Source organism: Crocodylus siamensis, chromosome 12 (genome assembly GCF_052110815.1).
Source record: "Crocodylus siamensis isolate JL-2025a chromosome 12, ASM5211081v1, whole genome shotgun sequence".
NCBI lineage: Eukaryota > Metazoa > Chordata > Crocodylia > Crocodylidae > Crocodylus > Crocodylus siamensis.
The window spans coordinates 9,993,651-10,006,817 of record NC_143406.1 but is presented as its reverse complement, the minus strand read 5'-3'; the positions used below and the strand labels follow the sequence as shown (position 1 = coordinate 10,006,817).

At 39.9% G+C, this 13,167-nt stretch overlaps 1 protein-coding gene across 2 annotated transcripts in view; it reads left to right on the top strand.

Moving 5' to 3' along the window:
• LZIC (leucine zipper and CTNNBIP1 domain containing) overlaps positions 1-13,167 on the top strand; it is a 39,685-nt gene that overhangs the window by 20,890 nt on the left and 5,628 nt on the right. The window contains exon 8 of one of the 2 annotated variants that reach the window (XM_090023959.1): positions 9,416-12,579. The exons of the other annotated variant lie outside the window; for it this stretch is intronic. The gene's annotated coding sequence lies outside the window, so the exon portion shown is untranslated. Of the gene's footprint in view, positions 1-9,415; positions 12,580-13,167 lie in introns of those variants that run through there. 2 annotated transcript variants of the gene reach the window in all.

The window sequence follows — 13,167 nt, the reverse complement described above, 5'->3', positions numbered from 1 at the left end:
GGTTAGAGGAATGGAAAATCTTTTCTTACAAATTCAACTTCTGCTTAACTCCCTTTTCCCACCATTTACTTGGCAGTCTCTACCCCTCTATAAACATGATCAAAGTAAGAGGTCACAGGCCATTATAAACTTGTTCAAATGATTTCTTGATGGTGACTTTTGATTCTTTGGATTACCATATTTATGATTTTTAGACAGTAGGCTGTAAGGGACTCCATTCTCTTGGCATGGCTGGTGGGGAAAGGGGAAAAAAAAAAAGATTTAACCTCCAGACATCTTTTGGGAATCTAGACTGCATCTCAGAATATCCACACACAAAAAAAGTGGTATGCTGCCTTGTCTACCCTAGACTTTCAACATGGGTTGGAACAAGTTAGCTAATGTATTCAACACACTTTTCAATCCAAGTCTCAACAAAACATTTCCTGATTTTCATTTTTACCTTTCAAGAAAATGTTCTTTGCTTTTAAAACACAACTTTACCTAAATCAGGCCAAGTCTTTTTTTTTTTTTTTTACAAAAGCAGCCTAGAATTTGGGTTCCTGAGCTTGAGCTCTCAAATGCTTGGGACTTCATTCTTCAAAAGGTCTCTAACACAAGTGTTGCTTCACCTGGAGGTTGTCCCCTTGCATATGTGGAGGATACAACTATCAATACTGGAGGGAGAATGCCTCTTCTGCTGATTAACAGACTGCTAGTTGCAAACAAAATAAAGGCTGAGGGCAGTACCTTGATAGACCTCTCTGATGTTGGTAGGTCAGTATCTTTCAAGACTGCTTTGTGGTCTTGGGAATACTGAGTTTCATATAGATGTAGCAGTTTTATTTTTTTAAATAATATTTATAGATGAGGCCAAGGAGAAAAGAGATCTCTCATCATGTGACCTCTAAGAAATCTGAAATGAATAAATAGGCTTTTAAAGCCCTACCCTTACTTTAAAAGGTCATTGCTGCATGTCTGTCTTTTGTTCTACATCTTAATCTGTCATCTTTTTGAACATCCATCTCTGTGGCATCTAAGCTCTAAACAGTGCACTAAAGGCAGCTGAATTTTTTTTTTTTCAAAGCTTTGTGTCACTGATCTGATATATTGTCCCAGTCCTATGTCAGAGATCTGGTAGCTGTTAGTCAAGATGAGTTGTAAAGTGCATCTTGATACCTTCTCATTTTGGGACACTGGTAACAGAGCACAGGAATATTTTTAATGAAGTCTGCTTTCTTTCTCAGAAAGCACTGGACTGTGCTTTGTACTAGAAGCTTAGTTTTGGGGATTTTGAATTTTCAGACTAATTCTGAGATGGAAACATTGATCAAATAGAAAGTAAGCTTCTACCAGAGTTCCACAGACATCTTTTGAGAGGAATTCAGTTTGCATTATTCTTGTATGTGACTTATTTCAATTAATAATGAAAGCAGGATTTGTGTGTACAAATGCTGCTAGAGCCCTTAATGAGAAGAAATGCCAAGAAATACAGAGGGGCTTGGCATGTGGAAGCAGCTGTACCATGAAAGCATCCTAAATGAATTTCAGAGTGGATTAATGTAAAACTGAAAGTCTGAAAAGAGTAGATTGAAGCAGAGACTATTTGTTATGTATCAAGCAAGGACTCAGAAGGGCTAAGCAATTGGGACATGCTGTAGCTCACTAGCAGCAGTTGCATTAAGCTAAACAGTAAAGAGAAGAGTCTTGGAACTATTCTGAAAAATCCATGAAATCTGCAACTCAGTGCCTTGTAATAATACTTGGCACTTTTAGAGCACCTGTCAACAAACTTCAGTGTGATTGATAACACATAAAGAAGTAAGCCTCCAAGCATCCCTTTGCTGTTGGTAAGCCTTTATTACCACCATTTTGTGGATGGGGAAATTGAGACAGTGATAGGTTAAGGGAAACATTTGCTCAGGCAAAGAGTGCTTGCATGTAGCTCTGGCAGACTTGTCGGTGCTTAGCACCTCCATAGATTAAGACCTAAATGACTTGTCCAAATCAGTGGCAGAGCTAGGAATACAAATGAGGTCTCTTGAATGTCTGTCTTTTGCTAAAAGAAAAATAGGATATTAAGATGGCAGCGTATTTAGTTGAAAAAGGGGTGTAAAATATATCTCACCTGTACTACGTGGTGAGCCCAAAAACTTAGCATTATGGTTGGAGGTGGTAAATAGTGGAGAAGACGCAATTAAGTGGAGAAAACAGTCCCTAAAATTCCTAAAGGATCCTGAAGACCATGCAGCATTCCTCTACTAAGAAGCTTGCTAAAGAAATGCACTCCAGGTATGGGTTTAACTAATGCTATGGGAAATTGTGTGTTATACAAGTAGTTAGTCAAATGAGGGCAGGCAATCTAGAGAGCATACGGTATTTAATTTTTAAATGACATTTTGCCCATGCTTCCCTCAAAAGCAAATGGAGCCTTATTACAAAGAAGGAAGTAATTGTTTTTAGGGGAGGCTTCTACCTCCACACTGCCATGGACTGCTTTGGATCTTTCCCTCAGATTCGTACTATACTAATTAACATTAATCCAACTGGAGGATCCCAGAGAGATGCTTCCGCATTTTTTTATGCCAGTCTGTGCTGGCGCTCTCATGTTCTTTTCTTAAATAATTAATAATCATTACTGCCTGCTGTGCAGTGTGTATGTGATAGTAATAATCTCAGATCCCAGCATATTTGCACCATTCCTGTTCCTGTCAGCAGCTTGGGTTTGCTCTTTGCTTGGGCTTTCATGTTAAGACCTTCATTAGCTGGCAGTGGGGTATAGATTTCAGTGGCATGATGCTTTGATGTCATTAAGTAACAAACTGTCAAAGGAAGTGCCACCCATTTCATCCCTTTGTCTGCTTTTTACTTAAGATGATAAAATACAAAATAGAATAAAGATATGTTTCCTAAGTAACACTTGGCACTTAACCCTTTTCACTATCTAGCGTTTAATTGGCTTAATGCGTTTACCTCACAGCTCTGGTGGATGGTAAGGAAGTATTCTTCTCCCTTTGCAAATGGGGGGAGTTGAAGCAGAAATCTGTGTTAATTTTTTAAATTAAAACTTCTCATTTTGTGTTTGGTTCTTGCATTGTTCAAAATCTCTGCCCCCTCTCCCCAAAATCTCTTTAAAAGTTTCATTACAATAACCATCCCAGTGATTGCAACCTTCCTGGTTCTGTAAGACTTGGTCATTCTGGCTGCATAAATAGTCGCAGATTAACTCCTAATATAGCCTGTTTGGAGTTCACGCTTTTGCCATTACTTCCTCAAGGCTTTAGGTTTGACTCCTGGCTTTTTGATGAAGCAGTTATAGATTTATAGTTTGAATTGCTGGATTTTAAATCACCCTAAAGCTATAGGAGTTAAAAATGTATTGGAAGTTCTTGGAAAAATAATTTTTCCTATGTTCACAGACAGACCCATTTCTTGGGGCTTTCTTCATCTTTCAGTTTCTTGAAGCAGTTAGAAGATTCTCATACCCATATTTGAGCATTAGTGGGATTTGTTTTAATACTGCATTGCAGCTTCACTGCAGAAGGGTATTGCGGTCGTTTCACCTTGTGACTTGTTGGCTAAGACCAAGGGAAACCGGCATCTGAATCGAAAGGTCTGTGGACCTTGGGCTTACAGGTAGGATGCCAGCCTGGATCCAGAGCCCCAAACTGATGAGTATGGGAGGGAGGATACTTGCCCAGTGGTAGAGCCACAGAGACTTGACAGTTGAGCCCTGCTCGGTCAAAATTTGGACCATGACTTGATTTGCCCAAATGAATTGGGAACTGATTTGCCCTGAAAAATAAATAAATACAATTTTGTTCCCTTCCAATCTGCTTACCCTGAACCTTGCAGGTTTGACTGCTTGCAGTGTCCTCTCCCCACAGTGCTGTCTGAGCTCAGTTGGATTTAGCCTGTTAGGCTGAACAGCCCACACAAGTTTTTCTGCCAGACTCTTGAGGATGGAAGGCAGTAGCCAAGGCCCTGGACAGGGCAGGAATGACCAGGTGCAGCTACCTCTGAACATAATTCCTTGTAATCCAGCTCTTGCTGTGGCCTAGCGCCCCAGGCTGATAAGTAGCCCCTCACCGGCTTCTTTGTCTCTTGCTCTCCCCACTGGCTGCCTGTGCCCCACTGACTTGTCCCTGTCCCTTCCCCAGCCCCTGCCTCTCCTGTCCCTCCCCTGGTGACAGCTCCAGGGTAGCTTCAGCTTCACTCTGTTGCTGGATCTGACCCCCCCAGCCCTCAGCTGGCTGGGCATTGCTGCATCTTGCCTCAGTCCGTGTTCCCCTTCACTTTCTGAGCCTCCCTGGGCTACAGGAGCCTGGGGCCAACCCACTCAGCGCCACCTCCATCTGCACAGCAGTGCCTCAGAGCCACTGCCTGAAGGGACCTGGTGGCTCGGCCCTTGGGGGAGAGGCATGTAGCTTGGATTGCCCAGTGGGTAGAGGGATGGGACCTGTTAGGAAGCCCCTCCAAAGGCTCTAGGAAGTGCTTTCCAGTGGAGTTGTCTGGCAGCTTCTGTTTGGACAGCCTGGACTGAAAAGGTAGAGCAGGCCAAAGAATTCTGCCCTGTGCCATGGTGTACATGCAGGGCCATGACAACTCTAGGCCTTTAGCTCCTGTGTTTCCAAGTGTCTGTTCTTGTACCACAGCTGGGCTTTGATCTCTGAGGTGTATTGTCTTGTAGCATCTTTTGACTTCAGGGCCTACTGGAGATTATGTTCCCTACTTGCCATTCCCCTCTTAAATATTGAGGGTAAAGTCGGATGTTGGTTGACTTGAGATTCATATTTTGCCTCAAACTTCGGCAGGCGGCTGCTGGCAAAAGGGTTGATACAGACCGTGAAGGCAAATTATTGTCAAAAGGCAGGAAAAATATTATAGATCAGTAGCTGAAACAGGGTGAGAGGTGAGCTCAGGGTTCTGTTTAGCATCCAGGTCTTGTTTAGCCTTGTAATGATGCTTCTGGTCTACTCTGAGGAAAGACAAAAGTTAGTGATTTTGAAGAATAGAGTAGTTTGCTCTTTCATTTAGCACATTTTTGGGTTATTTTAAGAATTTCCAAGTTCTTGATAAAGTAATGGAACAAACTTTAATGTTCCTATGAGAGGATGCGTTGCACAATACCCACCTAGGGTTGTTCAAGCTGAGTTGGACCAAAGTTGGATAACATGGTCTTTTGAATTCATGAGGTTCAAAATCTGCAGGATTACTGGTTTTTAATCCAGTTAAACAACTCCCAACCAACCATCTGGACTCCTTCCTGATTTAAATAATGAGATCATCTTAGTCTTGTCCCACTAAAGTGAGACAAAAAGGCATACTGTATAGAGCAGAGGTCCTCAACCTCCAACCTGTGGGCCAGATGTGACCTGCAAAGCTCCCCACACATTAGGAAGTCTGGTGGCAGGGGAGCATTGGCAATACTGCCACCCCTGCCCACTGCCAAAATGCCAAGCCCCTGGGGTGGTTGGAGTTGGTCATGACCCTCCCCCCGCATAACCAGATCAGAGCCAGGCCATTCCCTCTTTCTCCACCCAGCAAGGTTGGGGCTGGACCATGACCCCTCCCCTCCATAGCTGGGTCAGAGCTAGGCCATGAAGCTGGATCTAGGCTGGGTCACAGCCCCTTTCCCCCCCTCACTGAGGCATTAGGCAGTCAGCAGCAGCTTTAATGTCTTGCTTTTTGGCAGAAGCCACAGCCATCAAGGCACTGACTGTCTGGACTTGGTCTGGCTTTTAGATGGAGTCTCGCTGGTCAAAAGTGGGGTGGTAGGTCTCGGGTGGCCTCCACTCATCCACACATATGCCTAGGCGTATGTGCTAAAGGTCTTGCTGTACAGACCTCTGATATGTATGCCATAACTCAGAGGATCAACAATTGCCTATTAGTTATTTGAATTGAAGACTACCCTGATTATAAGACACCCCCCTCCAGTAATTGGATTCTATACATGGAATATGTATAAATTTGTTATTATTTTCCAGGTCTAGAATCTAATTATTGGAGGTTTGCTTTTAATTTGTCCCCTTCCCACTGCTATATCAGGGGGAAAAAAATCAAGGGGGGAAGGGTCAGGTAATCCTTTTTTTTTTTTTTTTTTTGCTTCTCCCCAGCTTCTTTCCCTTATAGCTCCTTTCCCCTCTTCTTACTATCAGAGCCTGCTCTCCCTGAGTACATGGAATTGAGGAGCAAATTTGGAAACAATAACTTTGCAACTAAACATGGCTGTAACAATTTTCAGATAGTACCCAAGCACTTAGTTTTTTTATCCAGACTTTATGTATGTTACTTTTTTTTTTTTAACTGCTGCAAGTTTAGCACGGGTACTCCATAAACACATTTTCGAACAGCATTTTGGCACCTATTTATATGTAGTACAAGCTATGCATAGTATGGGTCCAAAGCCCAAAGCTTGTAATTTAGCACTTAGGTCATTGGACTGGGCCTCACCAGAGTCAACAGAATTTCAAGCCACAATGGCCCCACAGCTCACCACTGCTCAGTAATTGTGTGTACTTCAAATACCCTGCCCCCTCCCCCCCACACGCAAAGGATCTGTGTGCTAGTTAGCTGCTACTTGTGATGAGAACATCTGGTTCCAGTCATAAGTCCTGGGTTTCTCCAAAAAATGTATAATCCTGCAACTGAGGTGCAGGGCAGCCTGGTCCAGCTTCACCTCATGGAGCACATGGCCATATAGAGTGTGTGCCAGGCTAATGGGGCAGCAGAGGGATTCTGGGTGAACTGCAAAGTGTTGTGGCTCACCATGACTTGACAAACAGTTGGTGGTAAGGGGAGACCGCACTTAATGAGCGCTACCATATTTCTTATTCAGGCTGTACTAACCTACTCTTGTGGTAGGTTCCCATCAGCATTTTGGTCTTTTGTCTGAGCACTAAGCTTTTGTGGCACCAAAGGGAGGGTGTCAGGGCTGGCTCTGGTCCTCCTGGTGCTGACCTGGTGTTGTAGTACCTCCAGGCCCGTGCTAGTTCCCTGTAGACGGAATGCCCACCCATGGTTTTTAAGGGCCAGAAAAAAGTGGTGGTGGGGGGGAAATCCCATCAGCATGTTTGCCTGATGTGGGGCATATGTTTTATAGTCATGCTCAGTGTTAGCTGCATTTAATCAACTTCACAGTTGGTTTCTATTACTGAGCACATGCTGCTTTTGGCAGCAGGTTATGATAGATAATGTATTTAGTGAGATTACCTTGTATGTAAATATAAGACAAGGGGCTTTTTCCCCATGCCATTTTTGTGGGGAGGAGGGAAACTTGTCTTGTATTCAAGTAAGTGTGTGTGCGTGTGAGAGAGTATGTATCCTCTTACCAACCAGTCAACTGGCTCTTTGCCTTTTTGTCCCTGCTCTGTTTTGGCATGGATGGAAACTATAGGCAAATGTGCTGTAGAAACACTGGAGTTACTTTATGATGCCATTAGCTGGGGGGGGAAATTGTTTTTTTATTTTTATTTGCAGCATTTTTGTAGTATAACAAAGAGTAGTATGTGTGTAGGATCTTGTACTCTTTCAGTCGACATTCAAGTGCGTGCAGATGGGAGAAATCTAAGAGGTGGCCACAAAGATTAAATAAATCATAAAATGGCAGTGGGAGGTGGAGGCAGGTTTGAGCAAGTTTACTGAAGTATGAGTTAGCTGTCCTTTTGCTGAAGTGCCTGGGTTCTCACAAACAAGTTGAAATAAGCTATTCCAATATGTGGCTCCCTTAAAATAGAAATTAAAGCAGAATTCTGGAAACTGGAGCACCTGTGAATATATCGAGTTAATGTCAGTGTTCTTGATATCCCAGTGGAAAGGCTGAGATCATCTGGGGAAACCCATTTGGCATTCTGGAGAGGGCCATGGCAGGAAATACATAAAGCACAAATGGCATTTGCCTGGACACTTGCTTGTTGTTTAGATAGCAGTAACATGTAGGAGAGCTAGACATGGACTCTGTCCAGCTTGTTACACAAACATGGAACCTAAAAGGGCATTCCCTGCCCTGCAGAAGAGGAGAAAATGCAGCGTATGTGTACACCTCACAAAGGAGGAGATGGATGTATTTTTTTAATTAAAAGTGCCTAAAGCTTTTGGCCTATCCTCATAAACAGAAATAATCAGTTAAAAATATTGTTCAGTTCTTTTGAAGATAAGAAGTGTTGTAATATTAAGTATTATTAAGGGAACATAAAAAGCATGTTCTCTGTGACACCCACACATGGTATCTTTACATCTGTTATTTACTCGTGTACCTCCTTATGTGATTATGGGCCCCCCTCCCTACCTCCAGTGTGCATTATTCTGCATTTGGTTTACCAGGAAGAGAGATGGGACTCCAGGCAAGTTTGTATGTTTAAAAAATTCTGCTCAAATCCAACATAAATTAAAAAAAAATTATAGGTGTGTAGTGAAAAATGAAATACTATTAACCTTGTATGGGAAGACTCATTTTATGCATAGCGAATATTAAGGGTAGTTTCATGGGAAACGAGTTTGTTCAAAATTAATTGATCGTATCTGCTTGCTATGGAGTATACTTCTGTTGAAGTTCTGTTGAACTTCTCTAGAGTTTTGTTAGCTGAAATTAGTCTCTTGAACAGGTGACTCCATTCATATTTTTTAAATATATTTTAATGCTTATTCACGGTTTAAATAGAAAGCAGTCATCTTCATAGTCTAACCTGGTTGGATATGCCAGAAATGCAGCTCAGTAATCTGTGCATGGGAAAAGCAAGAGATTTGCAAAGACCTTTGTTATATATACTTGAAAAAAAATGCAGTAGAGCTTGTCTCATGAAAATGTTGCTATTTCCTGAAACATTTCCATGTGCTCAGATGTGGACTGTTTCCTATTTGCCAAACTGTCACCAGACTGGATTTGCGGCTGCGTAGAAGTATCAGCAAAGTAGCACCTGTCCCTCCTAGAATCGTTAATACACAGGAGAATGCCAAGTTGTCAAGAATGTTTGTATAATGGGAATCAGTAGAATATTATAGAGATAAATAGGAAGTTGATTAGAAGGGGAGGCTCAGAGGCTGCGGAGGGTGGGCAATTGAAATCTTACTATATTTGCAAATTTTTAATGGATTTAGTTTTAGCTTAACATTTTTCCTAAAATATCACATGGACTGTTCCTTAAAGAAATGCTTATGTGATAAATCTTTATTAGATTTTTACCATAAACAGTATTCCTAATCTTCAATGTTAATTTGCAGCATAGTGTGTAGATGTCACAAAATGACATTTTTGATTTCCCATTTTAAATGGACTCTTCTGCATCACTTTTGAAAATGTTAAGCATAGTCTGAAATATTTGCATGCTTTAATTAAATGGTGTGTAAGGATTTTGTTGAAGGGAAATCTAAACACATTCAACTCTAAGCATGGAAGTGGTCTCATGATTAATTGAATGATTTGCTTTTTCTAAAGTTATTTGAAGGAGTGCTGCCTGTTGCGATCTCAGTTGCAGATCAGACTAGTAGCCCAACACCATCCTGACAGCATGCAGAGAGAACTACGCTGACCAAGAGAGAAGACGGAGAAACCATACCTGCAAGTTAGAAGGATGTAAAATAATGGCATGGAAACCCCGTCTTTCCCAAGGAAAATCACCAGTTGACCTAATTAGCTTTTTGAGTATGTGCCAGGACACTATTTAAATGAGATGTATTCCCACCATATCAATCTGTCCTAGAATATAGACCTAATTACAAAAGGTTTTCCTCAATTCTTTAATGTACTTACGTTTTTACCTTAGAGGACTCTGGCATGTCCATGATATTCCACTGAAAAAAAGCCTGGCTGCGCTGAAGTAAGCAGATCTATGTAATTCTTAACAATTCCAGAAGAAATAAGCAGCAGAAACAATTCACCTTTGTAATTATAGAGGAAATGCTTCTGAGGAGCTGGGATTTAGTGTGGGATTTGATATTGGTCTAAAGAATATTGGGTCATTGTACGATAGGTAATGCAGAAAATTACGGAGAATTCCTGTTTTATTCCCTGCTCTTAACTTGGGTTGGTATAGGATGAGATGAGTAAGTGCTCAAATTGATGTAAAGGGTATTTTTCCCCCATTCACTTATGAATCCAGAAAAGAGCTTTGCAAGCAGGAGTACTCATAATAAAAAAGAAGAAAGAAAAAAAAACCTATCTAGGATCAAATTATTTCTCAACAGAGTAGCTAACAATATATACTTCTGAGTCTCATTTTTTAATTTTGAATGTTCAAAATTCATGTTGTTAATTGTGTGAATTACCAGGCAGGGATCATAAATAATACCACTTGAAGTCAGGGACCCATGCAAGTTGCTAGGGGGAGTCCCTGTTCTCATAGTTATTAGGAGCATTTCCATGTGATCACTCTTTCTAAGAGTTACTTATAAGAAATTTATGTTTTATAAATTTGCTAGGGACAAGTTACAGGAAAACAGAAATTTATTTGTTTCTTTTTGAACACTCAGCTGTCTGGGACTGTGGGGTAGTTGCAAAATGTTTTACTCAGTTTATCCTTCTATAAAATACGTTAATTACTTCATAAGAATGTTGTGAAGTTTAATTAAAGTGTAATTATCTTGGCTCTGTGTACATATGTAGCTTGATCCAAAGGTCATAGCAGTTGGTGGGAAGCTTTTAATTAACTTTATTGGGCTTTACATCAATTCCATAGTGCTTTTCATCAATGTACTGCATTATTTTTATGGTAAATATGACCTACACTTTGCATTAACTCTCTTCAATGCTCCAAACTGAAAATCATGATGGTGCTCAAGTAAATTACACAAGTGTTTTTAAGAAAATTATGAAATCATACTGTCAGTGTATTATCCTATGGTGTTGAATATTGTGATATACAATTTTAACCAGTTTCCTGTTTTTCAGTGTGCTCAATTTTTGCATTGAGTTCTGTTTAATTCCATTGCAAACCTGAAGATTTACTTAACTATTTGTGAGAGACACTTTGAGATTTGGAGACTAACCCAGTAAGTGGATGTCTGTTCAAATGATCAGCAGTAACAGACACTTACCATATAATTAGCTCTAAGAGTTGACACCAAAATGAGAGGAGTGAGAGCATTCATATCTCTGAGCTATTTTGGGGGCTGGCAGCAAACTCCAAAAAAAACCGCATCAGTTTAACTGTGATTCCCATTTGAAAGGTTTTAAACCATAGAGGTTAGAGACTTGAATTTTTTGCAGTGGAAGCTTAACCACTTTACAATTTACAGCAATGGATGGATTTGGCAGCCGAAATGCACAGGAGTCTGATTATACAGTATCTTATTTCAAACTATGGAAGATTCCACATACTATCAATAACTGTTTTTAGTTACCAGACCACCATGTTTCAGGTGTAAATTCTACCTAAAATTCCACATGTGTAACAGTGGAAGAATTTAGCTTTGTGCTTTTTAATTAATCGTTTATGAAGGACAGATGATAAACTGGTAACTTTCTGGTAGTTACAACTATTTTATAGTAATCTCTATCTGCTCCTTCCCTATAGGGTGGTATTTCACTTCAAGATTGTGATTGGATTAAGATAGGTGGGACATGAAAAAACCTCCAAACTTCCCTGGATTTTTTTTTCCCCCCCTTTAAATGATATGGTTACATGTAACATAGAGCAGCGAAACGTTTTAAATCAATGGCTAATTTAAGAACTCAATCATATTCAACTTTTGCAAGAGGATCTGCTTTGTACCAAGTGTGATGGTTGATAGTCCCAGGGTTTCTGAAACAGTTGTTACTAATATATAATCCAGTTTTGGTTATTAAGCTGCTTAAATTGGTTAAACAGTGTATTTATCATTGGAACTCTAGACATCTCTTGCAGTTGGGTAGTAGCATGGTCTCTCTAGTAAGCACTTAAGGCTTCTGAAACGATTAATTTATTTTTTAAAATGTTTAACAGTGCTAATGTTAATCCATAAATAAATCATTTTCTAGTTGCTGTGAGAGACTCTGTGCTCCATGCTACTAATCTAGTTATTCTCTTTACTGATGCCTATTATTCTTCCAGGCACAAATGAAATAAATTCAACATTCATTAGGACTTAGTAAAAAAAAAGTTGACTTTTAAGGAGATTTTTTTTTTAAACTCATGTGTTGGTAGGTTTTTGCTAAGGGAAAAATATGACTGTCAAATCAATGAGTTCATTCAGAATTATTCTGCAGTTTGGGCTAATGTAACTGTACATATAGAATTGTGTCTAGGGAGGAAGGAAATTGCATCCCTGCTTCTCAGGAAGCAGGGAGCCTCCTGAGAGCAAGATTTCCTTCCCTCGGTGCTACCTTCTATCAAAACCCTTATATCATGCATTTACAAAAAGCCAAAACTTACGGATGGTAAAACATCTGCATCAAAACCAATATATAATTAGGAGTTTGTATATTGGATTTGTGGATGTTAGAAATTCCAACTGGAAAAAAAAAAGGACAAGGAACCTTTTTTTCCTTCTCTTCTTCCCTTTCTCTACCCCACAAATACCTTTGGAAAGCTGGGTGTGTTCATTTAATAGTTGCAGTGGAAAATATTAGGCCCTTTCTAGTGCTTTTTCATACATGCTTTATAGCAGAGATAAGAGGTTATATATATATATATATATATATATATATAAGATTAACTTATATAGACTAATTATGAAATTAACTGCTCACAAATTTGTAATATGTGATGTAAAATTACTTCTGATTGAATGTTCCCTTGGTAAAATTCCTGGGGCAGTGAACAGATCTGTTTGGAAAAAACACAGTATCAGTAATAATAAAATCCCTAAAGTGTCTAAATGGTCTATACTGCAGTAGATATAACACAAAGTGAATATTCTAGACTGTTCTCAACTAGATATTAAGCTATCTTTAATAAAATTATGCATATTTTGGTTTTAAAAGCAGACAATAAACTGCACATTGAGTCAGCATAGAAATATACACTTGCAAAAACAGACCCCCTAAATAGACTCTCAGTCATTATTCATGTCTTAGGTCTTGTAAGCAACAGTGTGAGAAGTAGCAGGGAAAAAAACGTGTATTGCGTTTCTGTCAAGTTATTGAACGGGCAGGTGGTGAGGAAGTGATGTATTCATCATTCCAGAGTAAACCATGATGCTGCTTGAGTTTAGGAAAGTGTTTAGTGCTTTTGTCTGTTATTAAACAACCAATTTCAAATGTCAACATTT